Raw genomic sequence first — 12,674 nt, 5'->3', positions numbered from 1 at the left:
GTTATGTATAGGGGTCTATTCCCTATCATAAGACATAGGTACATTTGTGCACTCCTTTAAAAATTTGGGAGGGGTACTTTGGCCCACCCCTTTCAAAATTCGGTAAACGTTTTCTAGGACCCATTGGTGTTCCTCTTATGGCCAAATATTCAAAATTTAAATGTTATTGACCGGTTTTATTATTGAATAAGTACAGGATTTATTACTTTTTTTCATAAGACACAGGTGTATTTGTGTACCAATCTTAAATTTTGGGAGGGGTACATTTCTTATTGTCGTAATTTGGGAATGGTGATAAGCAGAATTTTAACATAAGGCGCGAAATTAGAAACAATACATTGAACTTTAGTCACAGCTCATAGTCTAAGATCATTGGTGGTGATTGATTTGAAATCTGATAGCTATCCTTATTGAATCTTATGACTCATAGACGAAAGGCAATACATGCTACAACACTGGCAAAGTTATTGTTAATGCAATTTGATTGGTTGATCACTATCTTTCCTGCAATCTGATTGGTTGATCACTATCTTTCATGTAATCTGATTGGCTGATGATTTTCAAATCTTTGCTGTATTCAGTTTTAAGTTTTGTTTAACATTTAAAAATCTTGGTTTCGTTCAACATTTTGCACTCACTGATAAATATGATCAAAACCGTTTAATTGTTAATCGAATAGTTAAAAACCGGATAAAGTTTGACGGTTAACCGTGAAACGTAAATTTTTTTAGTTTGAAATTTTTTTGCTTGAAATTTTTTTGTTTGAAAATTTTTTCGTTTCCAAATTTTTTTCGTTTCAAAATTTTGTTTCAAAGATTTTTGTTTGAAATTTTTGTTTCAAAGTTTGAGTTGACATTTTTAAAAGTTTGTGCACTTATTAGTAACGAACCGGAACTGTTTAGAACAAAAACCTTTGACAACATTGTGGTGCAATAGTACACGTCAGAACCTGGGGTTGTACTTGAAATGAAAAAACACAATTCATTGAAATGGATCATTTTATTACACTCCACATACATCCATACCAGATAGTGGTTCTGGATATTGTCGATACAATGTATTTTGAACTTCTTGCACTAGTTTGTCTTTAGCATATAATTTTAATTCCAATTGAAGTCTTTTAAGGTCTAATGCAATATCAATTGGTGGAAACTCAATGTCCATTTGATCACAAATAAACTGTTTATCAATACAGGTATGCACTAGCCGGAACTGTTTAGAACAAAAACATCTGGCAACGTTGTTTATCATGGTGCAATTGTACACGTCAGAACATGATAATGCAACGTCATCAGTTTTGCATCATATATAAGTATCGTTCGAGTTAGTATTCATGATAACGTCATCATGGCTACTTGTCTGCAGTTTCTAAACACACGTGATGTGATGAAATCATTTACCAAGATTACTGATTTACAACAGAATGTACCTTATAGAATCTTAGCTAGCCAAATGATCCCTACAAAGTTTGGATTAAGAATCGTAGTGAAGCTTGAAAATGATAAGAATATAATTTTACCAGCAAGATATTTACCCATGGAACCGTCAAAACAAGAAGAACTGCTGCGTTTCTTAAATACTGGATCTGTATCTTTATGTTACAAAGGATTCTTGGGTCGAAGTCATCAACTTGAATTTAGTACACAGCCGGATTCGTCAGCAAAATCATGAATCAGCACATTTCTTTCCAATGACGTCAGCTGTAGTTGTATGAATGTGGTTGGTCGGCATGACGTCAGCAACTGTGATGAAATCATGAATCAGCACATTCCTTACCAATGACGTCAGCAATAACTATAAACCAGCCAATACAGTGTCATCCCATGAAATCATTTGAGCAAGTGCTTTTCAGGAGGAAAGATGTGTACTTCTAACGATAAAGAGTTCATCTTCGCAAGCTATTATCCAATCAATATATTTCAAACAAAACATGTGATGATTGGTATCAGTGCTAGAACATTTGAACCTGTGATTCGATTGGGCAAAGCAGAACAATTTGGTGTACAACTGACCTGTGAAGAATGGCAAATATTATGTTCACGAATCGACCAAATGAACGATTATTTTCATGATGAGCTAAATGTGACCATAGTCAAATCATTAGGCTCAAATCATGAAGTGGTGCTGCGTACAGTCCTCGAAGAGAAGATGGTGTTGTTACGTAAAAAGAGTACATTCCATGTCCCTCGCAATATGGTGTATCTAACACAAACGGAATGGAACAAATTCATCAACGTATTTCAGTGTGTGAAACATGCAGTGGAAGTGTGCAACAAAACAAGTATATTCCTGAAAAAGTACTATTTTGAAAAATGTGTTATGCATATTGTACAACATGTATCTAGATATTGTGATGGTTGTCAACAGCGTTCGTGGGTGCATACCTGTATTGATAAACAGTTTATTTGTGATCAAATGGACATTGAGTTTCCACCAATTGATATTGCATTAGACCTTAAAAGACTTCAATTGGACTTAAAATTATATGCTAAAGACAAACTAGTGCAAGAAGTTCAAAATACATTGTATCGACAATATCCAGAACCACTATCTGGTATGGATGTATGTGGAGTGTAATAAAATGATCCATTTCAATGAATTGTGTTTTTTCATTTCAAGTACAACCCCAGGTTCTGACGTGTACTATTGCACCACAATGTTGTCAAAGGTTTTTGTTCTAAACAGTTCCGGTTCGTTACTAATAAGTGCACAAACTTTTAAAAATGTCAACTCAAACTTTGAAACAAAAATTTCAAACAAAAATCTTTGAAACAAAATTTTGAAACGAAAAAAAATTCAAACAAAAAATTTCAAACAAAATTTTCCAAACAAAATTTTGAAACAAAAAATTTCAAACAAAAAATTTGGAAACGAAAAATTTTAAACAAAAAATTTTAAACAAAATTTTCGAACAAAAATTTTCAAACAAAAAATTTCAAACGAAAAAATTTTCAAACAAAAAATTTCATACGAAAAAATCTCAAACAAAATTTTGAAACAAAAAAAATTTGGAAACGAAAAAATTTTCAAACAAAAAAATTTCAAGCAAAAAAATTTCAAACTAAAAAAATTTACGTTTCACGGTTAACCGTCAAACTTTATCCGGTTTTTAACTATTCGATTAACAATTAAACGGTTTTGATCATATTTATCAGTGAGTGCAAAATGTTGAACGAAACCAAGATTTTTAAATGTTAAACAAAACTTAAAACTGAATACAGCAAAGATTTGAAAATCATCAGCCAATCAGATTACATGAAAGATAGTGATCAACCAATCAGATTGCAGGAAAGATAGTGATCAACCAATCAAATTGCATTAACAATAACTTTGCCAGTGTTGTAGCATGTATTGCCTTTCGTCTATGAGTCATAAGATTCAATAAGGATAGCTATCAGATTTCAAATCAATCACCACCAATGATCTTAGACTATGAGCTGTGACTAAAGTTCAATGTATTGTTTCTAATTTCGCGCCTTATGTTAAAATTCTGCTTATCACCATTCCCAAATTTAAAGAATACTTCTCCTGATATACCTAAGTCTTAGAGTTAATCATATTATTATATGTTCAATAAGGTCAATAATGTCCGTCAATTGTTTACCTGAGTAGAACCAACTGTTTTCTAGAAGTGTGTGTACTCAAACTTAAGAAGTACCACAACAAAGGAAATGAATCCCTGTACACTACCTCATCAAGGACAATCACGTGGTACAACGTCTTGCTTACGTTTATATTTGGCGTGAATAATCAAAACCAATGACGTAATTTCATTTGACAATTCTTAAATTATACTACAAAGTTTTAATGTACCAATGTCCTGGACTCCTAATCCCATCATAGGTTAATAACTGATCACGTGATCATACTCATATTTGACAATGATTTACCCAAAGAACAATTACCAATTATTGATACGACAATAAGAAATGTACCCCTCCCAAAATTTAAGATTGGTACACAAATACACCTGTGTCTTATGAAAAAAAGTAATAAATCCTGTACTTATTCAATAATAAAACCGGTCAATAACATTTAAATTTTGAATATTTGGCCATAAGAGGAACACCAATGGGTCCTAGAAAACGTTTACCGAATTTTGAAAGGGTGGGCCAAAGTACCCCTCCCAAATTTTTAAAGGAGTGCACAAATGTACCTATGTCTTATGATAGGGAATAGACCCCTATACATAACCATATAACCATATAAGGTAATAGAACCTCATCCAAGGGGATAACTTAGGTCAAACCAAACACGTGGTACAACGTATTGCTTACGTTTATATTTTGGCAATTTGTACCCCTAAAAGGGAACGAGGTGGACCACCCAAATTTATCATAATACATGTTAGGGTCCAGTACTATAATACCAAATATATAAAATGAGCAATTTCTAAAATTTAAGGGGTGGGCCAAAGTACCCCTCCCAAATTTTTAAAGGAGTGCACAAATGTACCTATGTCTTATGATAGGGAATAGACCCCTATACATAACCATATAACCATATAAGGTAATAGAACCTCATCCAAGAGGTTAAATTGGGCCAAAAGACCAAACACGTGGTACAACGTATTGCTTACGTTTATATTTTGACAATTTGTACCCCTAAAAGGGAACGAGGTGGACCATCCAAATTTATCATAATACATGTTAGGGTCCAGTACTATAATACCAAATATATAAAATGAGCAATTTCTAAAATTTAAGGGGTGGGCCAAAGTACCCCTCCCAAATTTTTAAAGGAGTGCACAAATGTACCTATGTCTTATGATAGGGAATAGACCCCTATACATAACCATATAACCATATAAGGTAATAGAACCTCATCCAAGAGGTTAAATTGGGCCAAAAGACCAAACACGTGGTACAACGTATTGCTTACGTTTATATTTTGACAATTTGTACCCCTAGAAGGAAACGAGGTGGACCATCCAAATTTATCATAATACATGTTAGGGTCCAGTACTATAATACCAAATATATAAAATGAGCAATTTCCAAAATTTAAGGGGTGGGCCAAAGTACCCCTCCCAAATTTTTAAAGGAGTGCACAAATATACCCATATCTTACGAAAGGTAATGGACCCCTATACATGACCATATAACTATATAGGATAATAACACCTCATCAAAGGGGATAAAATCGATCAAAAACCAAACACGTGGTATAACGTATTGATTACGTTTATATTTTGGCAATTTTGTACCCCTAGAAGGAAACGAGGTGGACCGCCCAAATTTATCACGATACATATTAGGGTCCTGTACTATAATACCAAATGTTTAAATTGGTCAATTTCCAAAATTTAAGGGGGGGCCATGGTACCCCTCCCAAATTTTTCAAGGGGTGCACAAATATACCCATGTCTTATGAAAGGTAATGGACCCCTCTATACGCCCATATAACTATATAGGGTAATAACACCTCATCCAAGGGGATAAATTAGGTCAAAACCCCCCAAAATTTGAATTTTTGGCAATTTTGTACCCCTAGAAGGGAATGAGGTGGACCACCCAAATTTATCACGATACATATTAGGGTCCTGTACTATAATACCCAATGTTTAAATTGGTCAATTTCCAAAATTTAAGTGGTGGGCCAAGGTACCCCTCCCAAATTTTTCAAGGGGTGCACCAATATACCCATGTCTTATGAAAGGTAATGGACCCCTGTATACGCCCATATAACCATATAGGGTAATAACACCTCATCAAAGGGGATAAAATCGACCAAAAACCAAACACGTGGTATAACGTATTGCTTACGTTTATATTTTTTGGCAATTTTGTACCCCTAAAAGGGAACGAGGTGGACCACCGAAATTTATCATAATAGATATTAGGGTCCTGTACTATAATACCCAATGTTGAAATTGGGCAATTTCCAAAATTTAAGGGGTGGGCCAAGGTACCCCTCCCAAATTTTTCAAGGGGTGCACCAATATACCCATGTCTTATGAAAGGGAATGAACCCCTGTATACGCCCATATAACTATATATGGTAATAATACCTCATCAAAGGGGATAAATTAGGTCAAAAACCCCCAAAATTTGACTTTTTGGCAATTTTTTACTCATAAAAGGGAACGACATAGACACCCAATACTAATAGAGGTACATACTATGGTCCTAGGCTACCATACCAAATTTTTAGATTTGGCAATTTCCAAAATTTAAGGGGGGTGGTCCTATGTACCCCTGCCAAAATTTAGGGGGTGGGCCATGGTACCCCTGCCAAAATTTAGAGGGGGTGGTCCTAGGTACCCCTAGGTCATTGACCCCGGGCCAGGTCATTGACCTTTCACCCCGGTCATAAAAGAGAGTGAGGATGAGTCATTCGCGCATACGGGGGCCACTACTACTACGGGTGTCTCTGGCGGAAGGGGGTAGGGGGACGCATGTCCCCAATATTTTGAAGTACAAAATATTCAATGTCTTCATTATGGTTCATATGTCTTTTGTTCAGAATAGAGTAGGTTTTCAGACAGTATCACTCAATGTCCCTATCATGTACCTGCGGGGATTTTTTGACGGGAAATCGGCTTTTTTGACAAAAAAAACTTGTTCAAAGTGTAGGGCCTCTGAGCCCCCCCCCCCTGGTCTGCACACAAATCTTTAAAAATCTTGAAAAATACTACGTAGTGTACTAATTACTTGTGACAAATTAGAATTTCCTGTCTTCAATAGTAAGGGCGGGAAAAAATTTTACCCATGTTGGGAGAGTATCAAAAAACGCCCAAAATTTCCCTAAAATACACCCTACAAAATTTTAAAATTTCTTGATACGTCCCTAATTATTATAGGAATACGATTCATACGCCGTTCTCTTCAAAATATAGTAGGCTTTCAGACAGTTCCAATCACATGTCCCTCGGACGTCCCTAAGGAGGGCAAAGTTGAGGAAAATGGGGATCTTTTGTAAAAAAAATCCCTTTTTCCCATTTTGAGGCCCTTGGCGTGGCCCTGAGTAAACATACAGGTCTGAAAATGACTTGCAAAAGTAGTATTTGTGGTACTAATTACTTGTGACAAGTACCAATCTCCTATCTTCAACACTAAGGGCGGGAAAATTTATTTCCGTCTTCTGCGAATAGCGTCTACCCCCAGAATTTGCGAAAGATCCTATAGAAACTTAAAAAATTCCCTGGCACGTCCCTAATTATCGTAGAATGATGATTCATACGTCGTTTTGTTTAGAATTGAGTAGGCTTTCAGATGTCTCTATCATGTACCGGAGCGGGCCAATAATCGCGAAAGTGGGATTTTTGGTCAAGAAATATCCATTTTTTTACCCTTTAGCCCCTCTGAACCCTATTTCTGTGTTGACGAAGAGATCCGAAAAATTCAGATAAAAACTAAAGGGTCCACTGATTGTTTTTGTAAAACTTCAGAAATCTAGGGTTAAAGAGAAGTTCACCAAAAAATATTGAAGTTAGACCTCACTTTAAAAAAAAAAGAAAAGAAAAAGAAATTTGTAAAGTGATGACGTCATACACCCCTATGTTCCGATGCTCGGAAGCGTATAGAACCTTCCAGGACTTTCTTCAATGCCTCCTCTCTTGTAAAATATTTAAAAAAAAAAAAAAAAAAACGGAATTAATAGCTTTCTTAGTTCTCTTTTAATCGAATTTTGAAGACACTATCATTTCGTAGTAAAAACTACGATATATCTTAGAAGTGGGGCTACTGAGATAAAGCTTAAATATCCGCTTAGAGTTCACATATGAGACTACATGTAGTACTCATTAAATCATTCTAAGCTTGTCACGTTCTAAACAACAAATTGAGTTTTCCAGAACTACGCTCGAAACCGAATCATGGATTCAAACTCCGGTACTCTCATAAACGTCTTGATCTTCACAGGGATGTATGGGATTAAACCCATAACCGTTACATCTTTCTTTTCTTCAAGAAAGAAAGAAGGACGAGCCAGGGAACTTGAGTTTCTCGGCCTGCAGCATACTAAAGCCAGCGAACTTCCTCCTTTTGTTTTCAAAGGTGTTACATTTTGCATGTTTCTCCATTGCTCCCCCAAAGGATGAGAAAGATACACACACAAAAGAGCCTTTTTTCCATTTATAAAGGGAACCACCCGCTAAAGACAAATATTTATTTTTAATTGTGCAGAGGACTCAACCCGATACACGTGTTTGTAGGGATTTGATATAAGCAACGTAGAGCAGTGTTGTGTAAGTTACTTGTAGAAATGTAACGCGTTACAAGTTACTTTACTTTGCCTAACGCGTTACTTCCCCCAAAAGTAACTGATACCCTATTTTGAAAGTAACGCTTTACTTTTAGGTCCGAAATATGTGAAAAAATCTTACTTCAATTTTTCGTACTACTAGTACTACCACTATTATTATTATTATTATTATTATTATTATTATTATTATTATTATTATTATTATTATTATTATTATTATTATTAAATTAATTAATTGATTTATTTATTATTTATTATAACAACACTGTTTATAAACATGAAAGATAGGCGGTTTGTATCTGAATACTAAAGAACTACTTGATTACCAACCTCGGTAGTCGTGCAGTCTAGCAGTCAAGGACATCGTTCACGAACTTCTCAATTTGGGTTGAGGGTCTAGGTTCAGGGGTCTAGAGTATTCAGGCTCTAGGCAAACATCGTTAAAAGTTAAAAGGAGCTGGCCAAATATGTTCAAAACTGCCCGGCCAGGGTTTAAAATTGTCAAAGACTCAAACAGCTCGGCTCACAGTTCATTCACTATCGAGCCGAACCGAGAAATGAGACGAGCCAACAGCTCACCAACCAAGCCGGCAAGAGCCCTCGCTCAGTTGAGCCGAACCGAGCAGATGGCTCATCCCAATGAAGCTGGTTCAAGCCGATGGTTCACCCCAAACGAACCAGCTCGACCCATTGGCTAAATTGAGCCGAGCTGAACTGAGCTCGTTATAAAAATCTCTTGTAGTCTCGTTTATCGAGACGAGACGAGATGCGAGCAGTGTCCCCTCTCGTGAGCAACACTGAAAGTATTCCATATTACTGCTTACATTTCTCATAGCTTTCGGTTTCCAGTCTAATCACTCAATCAGGCCATGATTTCAAAACGAATTAAACGAGCTGAACGAGCGAGCCATTTATCAAACTGACTCGACTCGAAACTCGATGTCAGAAACAGTGACTCGACTCGAGAAAATCACGTCGAGTCGAGTTTTAGCTCGAGACGTGCCCATCCCTATGCATTAGAAATAATGGCTGCTTATTATTATTCTGCTAAACTAATTATATTATAATAACAATATTGTAACGTAAAATTAAAAATACAGAATATAGAGAAGAATTATACTACAACTAATAAAATGAGAATACATGAACTGAGGGGTGAATCAAAATTTGCCAGTAACTCTAAAATCGATACATGCTTTTTAAAGCTAGTTGTTCCAAACTCTATAATCAACGAAACTCTATGATACGCAAACTGATATGAAAGAATTCCAATATTACATCCCATCAACAAACTATTTTTCAGTAATAAAATAGGACTACTCATCAGTCACAGTTTATTCATATTAATCTCTTACTATATATCGTTAATTATGGCACTCTAGTTGTTGATAAATATTTCCCACCGGGGCACTTCAGGCAATTTACTTTTAAATTCTGTCCACCATCACCCTCAGCTTTTAAGAAAAAGTCTTCTTTCGAATGTTCGAATGGTAAAATATTTTCGTTCTCCATTTTTATGAAAACAATACCAATCAAAGTGAAATAGACTACCAGTACCATTTAACTCGTAGTTCACTCACTGAATGTATTGATTTGGAGCTGTCAAAATCTATGACAAAATCTTCCAGGTGTCTGCAATTAGTACATGTAATTTTCCTAAGGCTGTTCTCAGCTTCCAAAAACAGCAAGTTGCATTACGATCTTATCTGTTTCTCTGTGTGTCGGTGACTGTCGGTCACTGACATACGTAGTTCATGCTTCATTAATCCATTCTGAGAAATTCACTCACAGGAAAGAAATATTCGTTTCCGAAAAATATACATATATTGTAGTTACTCATCAGAAATGTAACGCGAAAAAAGTAACGCAAACTAGGTACATTACTTAAAAATTTGTAACGCGCTACCGTTACAGTTACTTTGGAAAAAATGTAACGCGTGACTAGGAAATATTACTTCAAAAGTAACGCGTTTCAAGTAACGCGTTACTTCCGTAACGTTACTTCCTAAGACTGGCGTAGTGAATGAGGTGGAGAGAGAAAGAGTGAGAACAATCTGTGATTTTAATGAGGCGTGTTCTCCCCCTCTTTCGAAGAAGTCTTGGTGATCCGAGAAGACGGAGCAATGGTACCTCATATTCTCGATCTTTGACTTTGAAGATCCACTAAGGGGTCGACCGGGTAGCCTGACCACAAAAGTTGTTCTTGAGTGCCAACTAGAAAAACAATTGCAAGGTGCTGTCAAAGTAAGCATTGTATCCTCGTCGCCATAAGTGCCTTTACATCGCAGTGACGGGTATGTGACCGCGCAGTACTCCAAGGAAGGGATGGTTGTATGAGAATTTGTGATTAATTTTGAAGAGTTTTTATTTTGACTAGGGAATTAACATAGGTGAAGGGAGTAAAGACACAGATTTGAAGCATCAGTTCACTGTTATTGAAGCATCAGTGCACGAAAAGATTCGTATTCTCAGTTTTTCTATTTATTGTTTTATATGTTAAGTTAAACACCACAATATGTATCACTGATATCGCAGATCGTATTATTTTTTAAAATCGTGTTTGTAACCTATTGTCAAAACATTCATCTCCAGACATGATGTAGAGAGAAGAGAAAGAGAAACGACACCTGTAATATATGTATATGTGATTCACTAAGTAACTGTAGAAATTAGTTAAAGGACACATAAGAGAGCGAAAAGGAGCTCTAGAAGTGAACTTTTTAGAAACGTCCTAGATAGGTGAAAATATAGTTAAAAATTGCAAAAGGTATCATGTAAATTACCTCTCTTTTCTTATGTTCTAGTATACTTTTTCTTTCACATCCAAACATCTCTATTCAGAACTAGCAGCGTTCACCCCGCTTCGCTGCGGTCACCCCGGAACGCAATAAACTTTGTTACTTAGATAATTTTTACTTTTTCGCTTTCAAGTGATATGATAAAAACCATAGAAGATTGCAGTAAATGTTAACATTATATCGCCTGTCATTTATGTTAACCCGCCCCGCTTCGCTGCGGTCACCCCGGAACGCAATAAACTTTGTTACTTAGATAATTTTTACTTTTTCGCTTTCAAGTGATATGATAAAAACCATAGTAGATTGCAGTAAATGTTAACATTATATCGCCTGTCATTTATGTTAACCCGCCGAGTGACACGGTCATGCGGGTTGCATATAAATACGTTTATTTTTACCTATGATGAACTAACAAAGGATTTGTACGTTATGGACACTTGAATGGTCAATTATCTCAAGACACTGGTAATTAAAAATTAAAGTGATATGATAAAAACCATCTAGGGTCCAAATCCTAATAACCCCCCAAAAATGAAAGAAATTGGTTCAGCCGTATTAGCGTGATGAGGGAACAAAGGATTTGTACGTTCTCTTTTATATATAAGAGTAGCAGCGTTCACCCCGCTTCGCTGCGGTCACCCCGGAACGCAATAAACTTTGTTACTTAGATAATTTTTACTTTTTCGCTTTCAAGTGATATGATAAAAACCATAGAAGATTGCAGTAAATGTTAACATTATATCGCCTGTCATTTATGTTAACCCGCCCCGCTTCGCTGCGGTCACCCCCGAACGCAATAAACTTTGTTACTTAGATAATTTTTACTTTTTCGCTTTCAAGTGATATGATAAAAACCATTATAACGCCTGTCATTTATGTTAACCCGCCGAGTGACACGGTCATGCGGGTTGCATATACATACGTTTATTTTTATACCTATGATGAACTAACAAAGGATTTGTACGTAATGGACACCTGAATGGTCAATTATCTCAAGACACTGGTAATTGAAAATTAAAGTGATATGATAAAAACCATCTAGGGTCCAAATCCTAATAACCCCCCAAAAATAAAAGAAATTGGTTCAGCCGTATTAGCGTGATGAGCGGACAAAGGATTTGTACGTTCTCTTTTATATATATAGATTACGAGATAAAGGTGAAGAGAGAAACATTTCCATTTCAAGAATTATATCAGGAAAAAATCTTTTGACTTAGACTAGATTCGAACTCGCAACCGTTGAATCCATGGCTCAGCGCTCTACCGATTGAGCTAACAACTACTGTTGGAAAAGCCAGATTTCTACAACTACCGGTTGCTGAATGGTGTGTATTAACCAAGTTTGCCGAGATAATTGCTTCATATAATAATAACAATAATAATAATAATAATAATAATAATAATAATAATAATAATAATAATAATAATAATAATAATAATAAAGCAGAAGAAGAACAGAATCTAAAAAGTCACATATGTTAAAAGTTTGACGTGCAGAGTAAGTCCTATTATGAGATTTTATTAATTATATATAATAAATGTAAGCGTGGTTTATTCGTGTGTGCTACTCAAACTGCGCAGCTCACTACCTAGTCCCATAAGGGTTGTACGCGTATGGTACAGTAGCCTTGCGTCCTCCAACCGTGAAGAATGTTTCTGTTTGAACCTATG

This window comes from Thermobia domestica, chromosome 15 (genome assembly GCF_964235325.1).
Source record: "Thermobia domestica chromosome 15, izTheDome1.hap1.1, whole genome shotgun sequence".
Classification (NCBI taxonomy): Eukaryota; Metazoa; Arthropoda; class Insecta; order Zygentoma; family Lepismatidae; genus Thermobia; species Thermobia domestica.
This window is presented reverse-complemented; position numbering follows the sequence as displayed.